A 14,558-nucleotide genomic window follows, 5' to 3' on the forward strand; every position below is an offset into this window, starting at 1 on the left:
CCGCAGATCTCCACTGTGAGTGTTTAACTCATGGAACTGAGAGAGCGCAAACTGACCTAAATGTATAAGTGCATCACACTTACACGTAGTAAGCACAAGTCATGAAGAGAAATGCCATGAGTGCTGATAGTACCTGCATCTATATTCTGAAATGTGTAGTTAACTTAGAGATTTAAGTAGAAGTGGAACTAATGCAGAAATGTGTGAAATTATATGACTTTATTAGACGTGATTAATCCTGAATCCATGTCGTGTAGCTGCTAAAATGTAAGATGGCATGCGGTTAAACGTAGAACGTGGTAGGCCTCAGGGCCAGAGCTGGAAGGGATGGGGTAGGTGTTTCCTTTCACGACATGGATTGCACTAATGTTTTAGTAATAGCGTTAATGGGCCATGATTTATAGATGTGTTTACCGAATAATAGAATAAGAGTATTAACATGCTATTAATTAATGAAGGAGTTGGATGCTATAATCATTATGAGAAATGCTGTAGGCCTGAAATGTTTATAGACATTGATTTATACGTATTGGTCTGGGCCGAGAAATGTTGCAAACTTTTGTTGGAAGTCTATGAGAATTGGGATCTTGGCTGCAGATGTCTGTCTGCAAGAGAAAGGGGGGATCCAATTATAAATGAAATGAATAGAGGTTTGTTCAGGAGACGGCCCAGACACGGAGGAGGGTTCCGGAATGTTTTAAGGGGTATCAGCGGGCCGGAGAAGAGTCTGAGAAGCAAGGTCAACTCTAACGCACGAGGCCTCATCATGGAAAAAGCCAGAAGCTACACCACGTGAGGGGCGTCTCACGAGGGGCGTCTCAATGCTGTTGTATGTTTTGTATTAGGGACAGCACCCCTGGGTGGAGTTAGAGCAGATGCCTGAGGACCCTTGAGAGAGCGGATGGGTAGGCAGAGAGGGGTCATGACTGGAGAATTATAGGTTTTCACCAAGAGACTAAGAGTGGGTGACTTCCCTAGGGGGTCATTCACCGCTGACACCTTTTGTTAGGTTGAGACCTGGTTAAGTAGGGATACCATCTAGAGCAGGGTAGGGACAGCCTAACCTGTGTTTTTCCTCCAACTTAAATGACGGAGAGATCTCAGTACGTGTCAATGCTGATAGCTTTATTATTCTTAGAACTTGTACTCGTAGTCTTCTTTGCTCGTCTGAGAGTTTTCAGAGAGCACATGTATGTAGTTGGGCCCGTGTATCTTGTGAATCTCATTCTGAGATGCCTGTACTTGCAGCTCATTCTAACTTTATAATAAACCTTTGAAAGCTAGAAGTTGTTTGTGATCTTTCAGAGCGGAGTCCATTATTGGGTGAACTAATTTGGTAAGAGATGCACTTTCTTCCCTCAATGACAGGCAACAAAGGTTCAGTCGACCAGAACGGGGTTTTAGATCAATAGTGATAAGGTATCGATCAAAATCTCGCCCTTCCAGTTGGTAGCTATAGAGGATGGTTGCCTTCTTGAGGAAGGTGATCTAGGCCAGGTTAGATTACCCCAAGGCCCCTAGAGATCGATGATCGGAAGAACCGCCCGCCGAAGAAGGTCCGGATGACGTGAGACAGAAAAGCAGCAGTATCGGTCGAGAGTGAGTATAAAGGGTCATGCGTGCTAGATTGCGGTGTTTTTGTATTGTATCTATGTTGTAATGTCTGGCGGAGTTGAATGCCTGTAGAGTGACTGTGGAACAGGTTGTGAGCGCGCGCAATCGGTGGAAATCTTAAGTTCAAGGAGAGCTTAAGTGGTTCGGGTGTATCGGACATCCAGAGTAATTGTCAACCAGTGCGAAGGGGGTCATGAGGTACCATTGATCACCCGAAAGACCGAGATAGGGGGAACGTAAGAGTGAGTGCGTGAGTAACGGACGCTGGTCGGAGGTTACTGTGTGTGTAAGCAACCTATCAGAGAGACGATAGACATTTCGTCAGTTGTGTTGACAATTACAGATAGACTGTGGACGTACAGTCGAGGGAAGTGACCGCTTGGTCGGAAGTAGTCATTTTTCAGGGTATGAATGGGACGCATGCATGACCGGGAGAAGAGCTGAGAAAGGAGGGGTGCTGCTGCGAAGCGGAGACGAGTGACGTCAGAAAGTGCCGCGCTGGGATTGGCCGGCCGGAGAAAGACCGCGCTGCGATAGGCCAGCTAGCAAAGCCGCGCTAGGATTGGTGGATTGTCATCAGGAAGTAAACAGAGTATTGAGGCTGGAAATTGTGCGTATAATTATGAAGTGTTTTAAATGGTTGAGAGCGGCGTTTAAAAAAGAGAGGCGGGGATCGTATGAAGGGGAAGAAGCCCCGCCGGAGGGTACGCCGGCTCGTTACATGGCGGCAAATGTTGGGCTGCATACAATTTTGTGGATCTCAGAGTGGAGTAAGATTACAGAAGGAAATGAGGAACTGACGTTCCCGAAGTACGGGACGTTCAGATTAGAGGTGCTACACCGATTAAAAGCAGTTATGACCTCAACGAGACCCTTGCCTAGACCGACCCAGTTTGAAGCCCTCAATGCATGGATTAGGGCAGCGCACGAAAAGAACATGAACAGACGACAAGAAAGGGTGAAACGATCGGTAAGGGCAGTGCAGGATGCCAAGTGGGATGCGGATGCTAAAAGATGGAGAGTGCATAACATGGAAGTAAATAAATTGTACCCAGTGTTAGAGATGCCCGGGAACAAAAGCCCATAGAAGAAGATGATGAGAGCGAAACAGAGGACAGCCTGATAAACAGATTACTGACAGATAGGCCACCCCCGTATAACAGAGCAGGGGGAGAGGTCGAGCATAGTGAAAGGGAGGGGGGCAATGCAGGAGAGCATGGACCGCTTCCCAGTTCCGATTGGGATCCCGCTGCAAAGAAAGAACTGTCCCAGCCTAGTCAGGTGCAGCAGGTAGTCGGGAGGTTTGTGGTGCAAAGTGTGCCACATCCTACGCATTACCAGATGCACTACAGGTACCTGTTACCATAGGTCCTATAGTATCGATATATGACCCAGAGAGAGCTAGAGGGGAGGAACGGGTATGGAGGGACAGAGAAAGAGCAGAGATGGCAAGAAGAAACGATACGATTAACTCCCCAAGTCAGTTGCCGATACCAAGAGAGTGGAGCACCCCAGTGCACACAGCAGGGGACCCAGCAGGGGATCCGGGGGACCATAGATGGCCAGTGGATATGAGGGGATCAGGACGAAAATCCTTTCAGGAGTTAAACGAGTACATGAAGAAGTGGGATGAAGCAGTAGAGGCTCACAAGAGCATCAAAGCTGCGGAAGCTGGAAGAGAAAGTCAGGATAGCAGGGCCCGGACTCACTGCGGGGCTGAGGAGAGCAGCCCGGAGTGGGACGGGAGGGAGAAGGATAGTAGGGGAGTCACCCATTGGGCCCGGAGTGGAGGTAGATCAGACCTGGAAAACGGGGGCCCAGAGAGCGGGGGGGTGTCTCGCCCAATACATAGTGAAGAAGACAGGAGGACACGGGAGTACAGAGACAGCTTTAAGTGTATCCACTGTGTGCCCGGCAACAGAGAACAGAATGGGAGTTGCGAGAGGTCGCACCATAGTCCCTGTGATGACGGACATGAGCGCGGTCCAGGAAATATGGGGAACCAGGAAGGATCGTATCGGATACTGAGCGATACTAGGCAAAGAGGGAGTGGCGACCAGAGGGAAAATAACAGAGAGTCGTACTGTGAAGAGAGAGAAGAAAGAGGGAACGGGCAAAGTAAAATAGGGGGTAACAGGCCCGTGTTCCATCACCTTCCAAGATCGGATGGCCGAGCATGGGACCTGGAGAGATGGGAGCAAGGGAGAACACTCCTCAACTCTCCCGAACCCAAACGTAGGGCTCGGAGTTGGGATGGGAGAGAAACCTGTGAACCTCCCTCGAAAGAGATACTACGAGCTGAGATAAAAGCTAAGAGACTCGATGTCGCCAGCTTAAGGTCAGACCTGGATGACATGGTCGATGGTACCCTGCCTTTAGAAAGAATGGAAATGTATGAGCAGGATGAAATACTGTTCATGGCAAAGGACATCACTCGAAAAGCGAGAACAATTCATGAGAAGTTAGTCGAACTAGCAGGCAAATATATGGTGGACCTGTCAAGGACCAAAGCATTACAGGGTAACCACAGATTACATTATTCAGATCGAGACCTAGATGAGAGAAGGACAATAGGATTGAAAACGCACATAAGGGAACTGATCACTGGAATAAGGACATGGAGGGCACTAGATAAGTGGGAAGAGAGGTGGTCCAAGAAAGGGACCGTCAGGAGAAGCACGCTTGGTATGACACCAGGAGGACTGCAGAGAATAGGAGCATACCCTTTGCGTGAAGTCGCAAATGGGAACTATGTGCACGTGCCATGGAGTAGGGGAGATTTAGCTGCTTTTACCACTTCCTTCCCCAAATTGCGGGAAAACCCAGTGGAGTGGTACAAGCAAGTTGAGAGATTCGTAAAAATCTCAAAGGTCCTATGGATAGATTTGAACACGCTGTTTGACATTGTAGTGCCAGGAGATTTGTGGACGGCATGCAAGGTTAGCGCTGAGTGGCCCACAACTGAGCCGGAGAGGGATGCTAAGACTAATGGGCCGTCCGAGATTGTGATGGCAAAATTCGAGAGAGTGATGACATGGCTGAAAGAGAAAGTGCCAATGCAAGACATAGATTGGGTCAAAATAGATCGAACTAGACAGGAACCCAAAGAGACAGTTCACGAATACTATGAGAGATTGCTGAAGGCGTTTAAACAGTATAGCGGTCTGGATGTAATGGATCCAAAAGACATAGGGCAATTTGTGTCCAAGTTCGTCCTGGGCCTGAGACCGGATATTAGTTTAATGATTCAGCAACACCTGATTTGTTGGCAAAACAAACCCTTAGATGAGATCCTGAGATATGCCAGATACTGCTGTGATGAGATAGACTCCAAGGCAAAGAAACTAAAAGAGAAACTGATGGTGGTACAGATGCAGGCAGCCGGAAAGGGGGGACAGCAGCAACAGCCGCAAGGAACAGGAACTGGGGGAAAGAAGCAGTATAGCCAGAACAAGGGCAATGAGGAGAACTCCACCTTTAGACCCCGAATAGACATAGCTGACTTGAAGAAAACGACTCGGTGCCATCAGTGTAACGAGGTGGGGCATTGGAAACGCGAGTGTCCCTACAATGTCGAGATAGGAGAACAGGAGGTAGAGGAGGAAGAGGTCCAGAGTGCGCCTACAAGAGGGGTAACGCAGTACCAGGGAAAGGTGCTCAAAGGGGGGGGCCTCCTCCCCGAGCCCAGTTTCCCCAGCCCCCCCGAGTAGGGACTATGGGTAAGACATATAGACAGATGCCCCTGTTTGTAGGAGGAGAGGAGTGCTATTATGTGGACCCACTAACTGGGCAGAGAGTGGAAAGGGAGGATTGCACCCTCGGGGCAGCCTTGGAGGTGGACCAAAGGGGACCCTATGTTGAAGCTGAAGTGGCAGGGTGCCCCACGACATTCCTAGTGGACACAGGAGCCACTAGATCCACGATCAGATCAGCCGCAGTCCCAGGCCTGCCCATGTCTGGAGAGACCATACAAGTGGTAGGGGTCGCTAACAGGAGAATGACCAGCCCACTGACTGAACCCGTGCAGGTGAAAATAGGGAAGTACAGTGATGAGCACCAGTTTGTGGTTTGCGATTCTAGCTCTGTATGTCTGCTAGGAAGAGACCTTTTGTGCAAGTTAAATTGTACCATATACTGCACACCACAAGGAGTGGAGGTATTGACTAATGACGATGATGCTGACTTCAAAGTTGCAAATTCCAGAATATGTGTGGAGCTGTATCCCACTCTGACAGTAGATGAGCTCCCCTGGGATCTGAGAGAGACCGTAGCACCAGAAGTGTGGGATTTCACTGGGGAAGAGATTGGATTGGTCAAGGGGGTGGACCCAGTGAAAATTGTAGTGAAACCGCATGCTGAGTTCCCAAGAACACCCCAGTATAAATTGACTCCAGAAACGATTGCAGGCATAAAGCCTGTGATCGAGTCCATGATTAAGCAGGGAATATTGAAAGAAATCGTGGGTAGTCCATGTAACTCCCCGATTATGGGTTTGCAGAAACCAAATGGGAAATTCCGGATAGTGCAGGACCTCCGAAAGATTAATAACATAGTCGTTTCATGTTGTCCAGTGGTACCGAATCCATCAGTGATACTGTTTCAGATACCGTTCCAAGCAGAATGGTTCACTGTGATTGATCTTTGCCAGGCCTTCTTTTCGATCCCTTTGGACGAAGAGAGCCATTTTCTTTTCGCATTTAAGCTGGAAGGTCGCGTCCTAACATGGTGTCGTATTCCTCAGGGGTATACAGAAAGCCCATCGATCTTTAACCAGCTTCTGAAGAAAAATCTTGAAAGTCTAGTGCTGCCCCAGAGGTCAGTTCTGGTCCAGTACATAGACGACCTCCTTGTGGCGTCAGAAACAGAAGAAGCTTGCAGGGAAGACTCCATTGCTTTGTTGAATCACCTAGCTGAAAATGGGCACAAGGTGTCCCCGGGGAAGTTACAGTACTGCCTGACAGAAGTGCAGTACTTGGGACACAGAATTGAGAAAGGCAAACGAAAAGTGTCACCAGACAGGATAGAGGCTATCATGAAGATGAATGCGCCTAAAACACAGAGAGAAGTCAGGATGTTCCTAGGGATGGTGGGGTATTGCCGACAGTGGATCGCGAACTTTTCACTGAAAGCAAAACCCTTGCAGAAACTGACGCACAAGGAGGTGAGCGATCCGGTGCCATGGGACAAAGACTGTTTGATGGCGTTCCTACAGCTGCGAGAGGACCTGTGTCGTGCTCCGGCTTTGGGAATGCCTGATTACGATAAACCATTCTTGCTTTATTGTTGTGAGAGAGAGGGTTGCGCGCTGTCTGTGTTAGTCCAAATTCATGGGAATGCCCGTAGACCAGTCGCTTATTTCTCGGCTACTTTAGACCCAGTAGCCGCAGCGTTGCCCGGATGTCTCAAATCCGTTGCCGCAACAGGTGTCAGCATCGAGAGGTGTGAGAATATTGTCATGGGGCATCCGTTAGAGGTGCACGTGCCCCATTCTGTTGAACTGTTAATGACCCGGACCAAAACACAGCATCTGACCAACAGTAGGCTCACGCGCTATGAGCAAGTCATTCTTGCTGCAGAGAACGTGACCCTCAGGAGATGCTCTGTTTTGAATCCTGCTACCTTGATGCCACTCCCAAATGATATCGATGAGGATGATGAATGTACAGACCATGACTGCCTCGATGTGACTGAACTATGCACCAAACCAAGACCCGACATCGTAGATGAGCCACTGACTGACCCAGACGAAATTTTCTTTGTCGATGGCTCATGTGTAAGAGACGAATTTGGGCAGTTGAGAGCAGCTTACGCTGTTTGTACAATTACTGGAGTTGTGGAAGCTGGATGCCTGGAAGGAGTACACTCCGCTCAGGTAGCCGAGATTATTGCCCTAACGCGTGCTTGCCTGGCAAGCAATCAAATTCGAGTCACCATATACACCGACAGCCAATATGGTTACGGGGTAGTTCATGATTACGGGCAGTTGTGGTCTCAAAGAGGTTTCATGACCTCTTCAGGCTCTCCCATTCGCAATGGAGAGTTTGTGCGCTTGTTGTTAGAAGTGTTGCAATGTCCAGCAGGTATCGCGGTTGTGAAGTGCACCGCCCATACCAGAAACATGGACTTCGTGTCACAAGGCAATAGATATGCCGACGAAGTCGCGCGGTATTGCGCGGAACAAGGGTACTCTTTCACAGAGGTGGAAGTGGGTGGAATAAATGTAAGAACTGAATTAGCTATGATACTAGAAACTGTTGATTCTTGGGACGAACTAAAGTGCATGCAAGAAAATGCTCCTGATTTTGAAAAGCAAACATGGGAAAAGGCAGGATGTGTAGTGGGTGAGGCCCATTTCTGGGTCTCAGCAGATGGCAGAGCAGTGTTACCCAATGAGATGGTGAGCCCAATGGCAAGACAAATACATGGTCCCGTACATCTAGGAAGAGACGCTATGCTGAGAGTATTTAGGCAGACCTGGTACAATCCTAAATTTAGAGTAGCAGCCGAAGCAGTGTGCCAGCGTTGTGTGACCTGTCAGCAGTTGAATGTAGGGAAAAAGACACCAGTTGCACTGAGCCACATAGGGAGGTCAGGGGGTCCATTCAACCGCATGCAGTTGGATTTTATCGAACTACCAAGGTGTAACCGCCTCCGTTATGTTCTGGTGGTTGTTTGCGTATTCTCCAGATGGGTTGAGGCATACCCTACACGTAGGTGCGACACCCTCACAGTAGCCAAATTACTGCTTAGAGAGCTCATTCCGCGCTTCGGGGTGCCGGCCTCTTTGGAATCAGATAGGGGAACGCATTTCAACAGCGAGCTTGTGAAGATGATTTGTGCGGCTTTGAACATAGATCAGAAATTGCATTGCAGTTACCGACCAGAAGCCTCAGGAATTGTGGAGCAGATCAATAGCACGATTAAAGCCAGAATTGCAAAAGTGTGCTCATCAACGTCCTTGAGTTGGCCTGACGCTCTGCCATTGGTCCTTATGAGCCTCCGTAGTACCCCAGACAGAAGAACGGGGCTGTCACCTCATGAGGTGTTGATGGGGAGAGCAATGAGGTTGCCATCTGTCCCAACTGCCGCACTGTTGAATATCACAGATGATATGATCCTGGACTATTGTAAGGGGCTGTCTGACGCCATTCATTCTGTGTCCCTTCAGGTGCAGGCTGCCGAGGTTCCATCGTGCCAGGACCTGTGCCACGACCTGTGCCCTGGAGACTGGGTGCTTGTACGAAAGCACGTGCGAAGAAGCTGCCTGGATGTTCGTTGGCGTGGGCCCTTCCAGATCATCCTGATCACGAACACCGCAGTAAAGGTGGGAGGCCTGCCAAATTGGATCCACGCGTCGCATACGCGGAGGGTTCCAGCACCTCTGGAAGAAACAGCTCCTCTCTCGGATAGACGTCCAGCTGAGGACCGAGAAGCCATAGAGGGGGCTAGCCAAGCTGTAGAGGTGCCAACAGAAGAAGGGTACGAGTCTGACCAAGCTGAGGACGGTCAGCACAACAGCGAAACGGACGACGCTACTGAAGGAGAAAGTAGCTGGGAGTACGAGTCAGACACTGACCGGTCTGACAGAGAGTGTGAACAGACCAGAAGAAGAAGGAGTAGAAGGGTACGTGGAGAAGCTAATTGGCCGCAAAGAAGGAGCTCTAGCCTGAGGTCAACTCCAGAGAGAACCCTTCCTCCGATATCAGAGGATTCAGACCCGGAAGAAGGTGCTCAGGGCGCTGAAGCACCGGACTTGAGAAGGTCAAGAAGAGTGCGTGTGCCTACTAGAAGATACGCCACCCCTGAGTGGACATATCTGGTGGCAAATGTCTTTGGAACAGAAAACAGGGAGGATACGAGCGGTGGTGGTGTCCAGCTCTGAGCCCATCGTCACAGTGGAAATACGACTGTTAGGACCCGGAGTCGAACAAGAAGGGTCACTAACTTTCATGCTCCCCAGACCTCCCCGCCTCAGCAAGTTAAGGCACATGTTTTTCACAGAATTGCAATTCCCCGATTTTGGTACAAAGATAACAGACCATGAAGAGCACAATCTTCGTTTGGAAATATTGAACTATGCTGTCGAAGCTGCAGGCACAAGCCTCATCATAGATGCTTAAAAGACTTTGTAAATAAGCGAGAAGAAAAAGAAGATTACCTAGCGCCCAGGAAGCAGAGAATATTAGGGACTTCCCTATAAGTTGATGGAGGAGGGCTAGGGATGTCTGTGTAAAAAGCTCAAAGGACTTTTGCAAAAGAGGATTGCCAGTTCCAAAAGGTGTGGTTCTAAAAGACTGAAAGATTAAAAGAGACTGTAAAGGAACAGAAAGACAAGAACTTTGTGTTAAAAAAGAAAGAGAAGAATCATACCGTCTGAAGAAATGGATGCCGGCACCCCGAATCGTAGAGCCAAATGTATAATAGGCACACTAATAGTAGGAGTGATAATATTAATAGTTTTAGTAGTCACAGTTTCTTATGTAAAGGGACATGAGGAAGAGGCAAAGGTAACCGATGTGAAATCTGTAGAAACGCCTACACCCACCGTTGCTGGTGAGAAAGGGGAAAACACTCAAGAGAAAGCGTTATTAGCTGCAGAAGCTCGCAGGTTACACGTAGATGAGTCCCAAGGCGACTTTAGGTCAAATGCTTATGCTAAACTTTTATATGAATACGTGGATGCCATGGAGGTTAAGGACTGCTATGTCTGCATGCAGTTGCCGGCGTCTGTAGATGAAGGCATTCGATATCATCACCTCCCGCTGACATATGGCATTACATGTAGCTTATTGCTTAGTATATTTTATGGGAGAGATAGTTTTGAATACTATTTCTCCAACTATGACTCAGTGTTGCCAGAAGTCCCAAATTATAAACAGATGAACAAATGGGACTACTGGAAGAGTGAAGACAGGTTGGCCAAGTTTTTCATTCCTTGGATTACCTTAGATACTTCACATGCCCGCAGAAATAACCTGACATGCAAGGTGTCAGAAGTCGAGAAGAAGTTCATAGGGCAGGTGGATGATCGATACAGGAGACAAAAGATTTTGAAAAAATCAGGACAATGGAAAACAGATTGGACCGAGGAAGAGAAGGCACACAAGAGAAAGGGTAGTAGTGGTCCAATAGCTTTAGATAGAACGCAGAGAGGAAAGTTATGTCTTCACCGAGCCAAAACGTATTATGAAAATGTATACGTGGGAGAAGTTAGCTGTGAACATGCTTTCAATCTAGAATATTATACTAAGGACTTCCTGAAGGGAATGCAAGTGATTCCAAATGTGTATTTTGTATGTGGAAGAAATGCCTACGTGAGACTACCTGACAACTGGTACGGATCATGTTACTTGGCAATTATCTTCCCCAAAATATATCATGCCCAAGACTTAGAGATCATCGAGGGCAAGACATCATCGAGAGGAAGGAGAGATATAGGAGATGCAGAAATGGTTGGAGATGTATTTGGAGCTGTGTTCCCTCTTTTGGGATTAATCCTTAATGATGTAAAAATTAGACGACTGGCAACAGTCGTAGACAGGTTGTCTGCCAGCACTGCTCAGTCCTTAATGCTGGTGGAGGGAGAGATGCAATCGATAAGGGCCATGGTTCTTCAAAACCGTCTAGCATTAGACGTCCTATTAGCAAAAGAGGGCGGAGTCTGTAAGGCTTTGAAGGTCCAGGAATGTTGCACTTACATTCCAGACAATTCAAAGCCCCTTGAGAAAGTTATTAGGAACATAACTGATATTCACAAGGAGATCGAAGACCTGAGTAGAGAAAATGTCTGGGAAAAGGTGGGCCACGGAATGAGTGAAGCTGGAGGTTGGCTCACCACGTTAGGCAAAAGCTTTGTGTGGTATATACTGAAACCTATCATCATAATATTGATCTGTGGGATCGTGTTGTGGGGATTGGTGAGGGTATTCAAATGGTACAGAACAAAAAGGTCAGAGAGGGCCCAGAGAGAACAGCTGCAGAGATTGGCTGCCATGCAAGATAATCAGTACAGGAGTCTGAGGGCTCTGGAAACGCAGAAACGAGGTATGCTAGCAATCACTGCAGTTTAAATGTTAGTGATGACCCCGAGAGGTCATCAAAGGGGGGAACTGAGAGAGCGCAAACTGACCTAAATGTATAAGTGCATCACACTTACACGTAGTAAGCACAAGTCATGAAGAGAAATGCCATGAGTGCTGATAGTACCTGCATCTATATTCTGAAATGTGTAGTTAACTTAGAGATTTAAGTAGAAGTGGAACTAATGCAGAAATGTGTGAAATTATATGACTTTATTAGACGTGATTAATCCTGAATCCATGTCGTGTAGCTGCTAAAATGTAAGATGGCATGCGGTTAAACGTAGAACGTGGTAGGCCTCAGGGCCAGAGCTGGAAGGGATGGGGTAGGTGTTTCCTTTCACGACATGGATTGCACTAATGTTTTAGTAATAGCGTTAATGGGCCATGATTTATAGATGTGTTTACCGAATAATAGAATAAGAGTATTAACATGCTATTAATTAATGAAGGAGTTGGATGCTATAATCATTATGAGAAATGCTGTAGGCCTGAAATGTTTATAGACATTGATTTATACGTATTGGTCTGGGCCGAGAAATGTTGCAAACTTTTGTTGGAAGTCTATGAGAATTGGGATCTTGGCTGCAGATGTCTGTCTGCAAGAGAAAGGGGGGATCCAATTATAAATGAAATGAATAGAGGTTTGTTCAGGAGACGGCCCAGACACGGAGGAGGGTTCCGGAATGTTTTAAGGGGTATCAGCGGGCCGGAGAAGAGTCTGAGAAGCAAGGTCAACTCTAACGCACGAGGCCTCATCATGGAAAAAGCCAGAAGCTACACCACGTGAGGGGCGTCTCACGAGGGGCGTCTCAATGCTGTTGTATGTTTTGTATTAGGGACAGCAACCCTGGGTGGAGTTAGAGCAGATGCCTGAGGACCCTTGAGAGAGCGGATGGGTAGGCAGAGAGGGGTCATGACTGGAGAATTATAGGTTTTCACCAAGAGACTAAGAGTGGGTGACTTCCCTAGGGGGTCATTCACCGCTGACACCTTTTGTTAGGTTGAGACCTGGTTAAGTAGGGATACCATCTAGAGCAGGGTAGGGACAGCCTAACCTGTGTTTTTCCTCCAACTTAAATGACGGAGAGATCTCAGTACGTGTCAATGCTGATAGCTTTATTATTCTTAGAACTTGTACTCGTAGTCTTCTATGCTCGTCTGAGAGTTTTCAGAGAGCACATGTATGTAGTTGGGTCCGTGTATCTTGTGAATCTCATTCTGAGATGCCTGTACTTGCAGCTCATTCTAACTTTATAATAAACCTTTGAAAGCTAGAAGTTGTTTGTGATCTTTCAGAGCGGAGTCCATTATTGGGTGAACTAATTTGGTAAGAGATGCACTTTCTTCCCTCAATGACAGGCAACAAAGGTTCAGTCGACCAGAACGGGGTTTTAGATCAATAGTGATAAGGTATCGATCAAAATCTCGCCCTTCCAGAACCAACCTTCTGAATATCTGCACTTGCAACCACCTGCTTAAATTAAGCACTGCCTTCAGGTTTCATCATGAACTGAGCAGGGACAGCGCAGTCACTTTACTGGCTGTCTTGAGCGCAGAGGCTCAGGTGCGAAACACTATGGACCAGGCCTCATGAGCAGATCTATTAAGGAGGGGCTGGGGACGTCTGGGCAGGCATGGAGAACAACTTCCAGGAGAGGCTGATTGGGCTGGGACAACTGAGGGCCTCTTGTACAGCAGCCTCCCTCCTCCTATTTTTCAGTTCTGGCTGGGTGGAGAGCTGATTTACAGCAAGCCACGCAGGCCTCAGTGAAGCCCTTTTCTTTAGATCTCGTGTGGTGTTGCAGCGCAAAGCTCTGTCGCTGGGCGTGAGATTTTGTAGGAGAGTAGATTTGAGAAGGGGACTCGAAGGCCCGCCCCTCATTTTCATTGCCTGGCATCGGTGGCCTGCCATTGGAAAAGACAACCTTTGGCCTCCAATCTGGACTGGGTCGCCTGCTTTGCTGTTGTCGCGAAGCACTTTCCTATCTTTATGGGGCCATGTGTTTCGAAATAGAAACACATGGCCAAAATAAAGAAAAGAGATCAATGCTTGTTTTCTTAACCATGGTGGTCTGGAGTAATCAGCTGGAAGGTGATGATAGGTCGTTACTTGGGAAGATAAGAGGCCGGGCATTGTAACTAACATGTAACACTGAACAAAACTGTTGAATATTAGAGAAACCACAAAGCTGGTTGTCGTTTTACAGCGCGTGCATTCCCACAGTGATGCATGACGCCGGCGTTGCTTTAGATGACTCGTATGTTGTAGTTTAGGTGTCCCCTCACGTTTAGCAACATCTCCCTTATGACCCACGCAGACTAACACGAAACCCTAATGTATTTCTGCACAGAAACATACATGCACTTTGCGTGCAGAACACCAGCATTTGTCACCCATGTACACAGCTGACGGAGGTGCAGGCGCATACAGTCCAACCGGGAGTGTCTCATATGAAGAGAATTCAAGTATACGTACAGTACTAGACAAAGCTCAAGGGGTATTCGAGAGATCATTTTAAGATGGGCAGATGGCTGTATGGATGAATAGATGTAGGTTTCATGAACACTTTATGCACCGGAAATAGAATTCGAAGTAGAGAACAGAGCAAAATGCTGGCACCCATATAGTCATTGACCTCTCCTTGGTACATCCTTTCACATCTAGATGTCAAAGGCTATAAAGTGGAGGACATTGTTTTTAAAACTGGGGAAAAATCTGTCACCATTCACAGATTGGGACAAAGGAGACTTGGAGTAATGCAGATGTTCATTCCTGCATTGGGACGCTGGTATATTTGTTACTCAACTAAGGTCATTTGCTGAGGAACTCGCATTCAAAGTGGAGAATAAGTAGAATATCAA

The sequence above is a fragment of the Lissotriton vulgaris genome, chromosome 7 (assembly GCF_964263255.1).
Source record: "Lissotriton vulgaris chromosome 7, aLisVul1.2, whole genome shotgun sequence".
In the NCBI taxonomy this organism is placed as follows: domain Eukaryota; kingdom Metazoa; phylum Chordata; class Amphibia; order Caudata; family Salamandridae; genus Lissotriton; species Lissotriton vulgaris.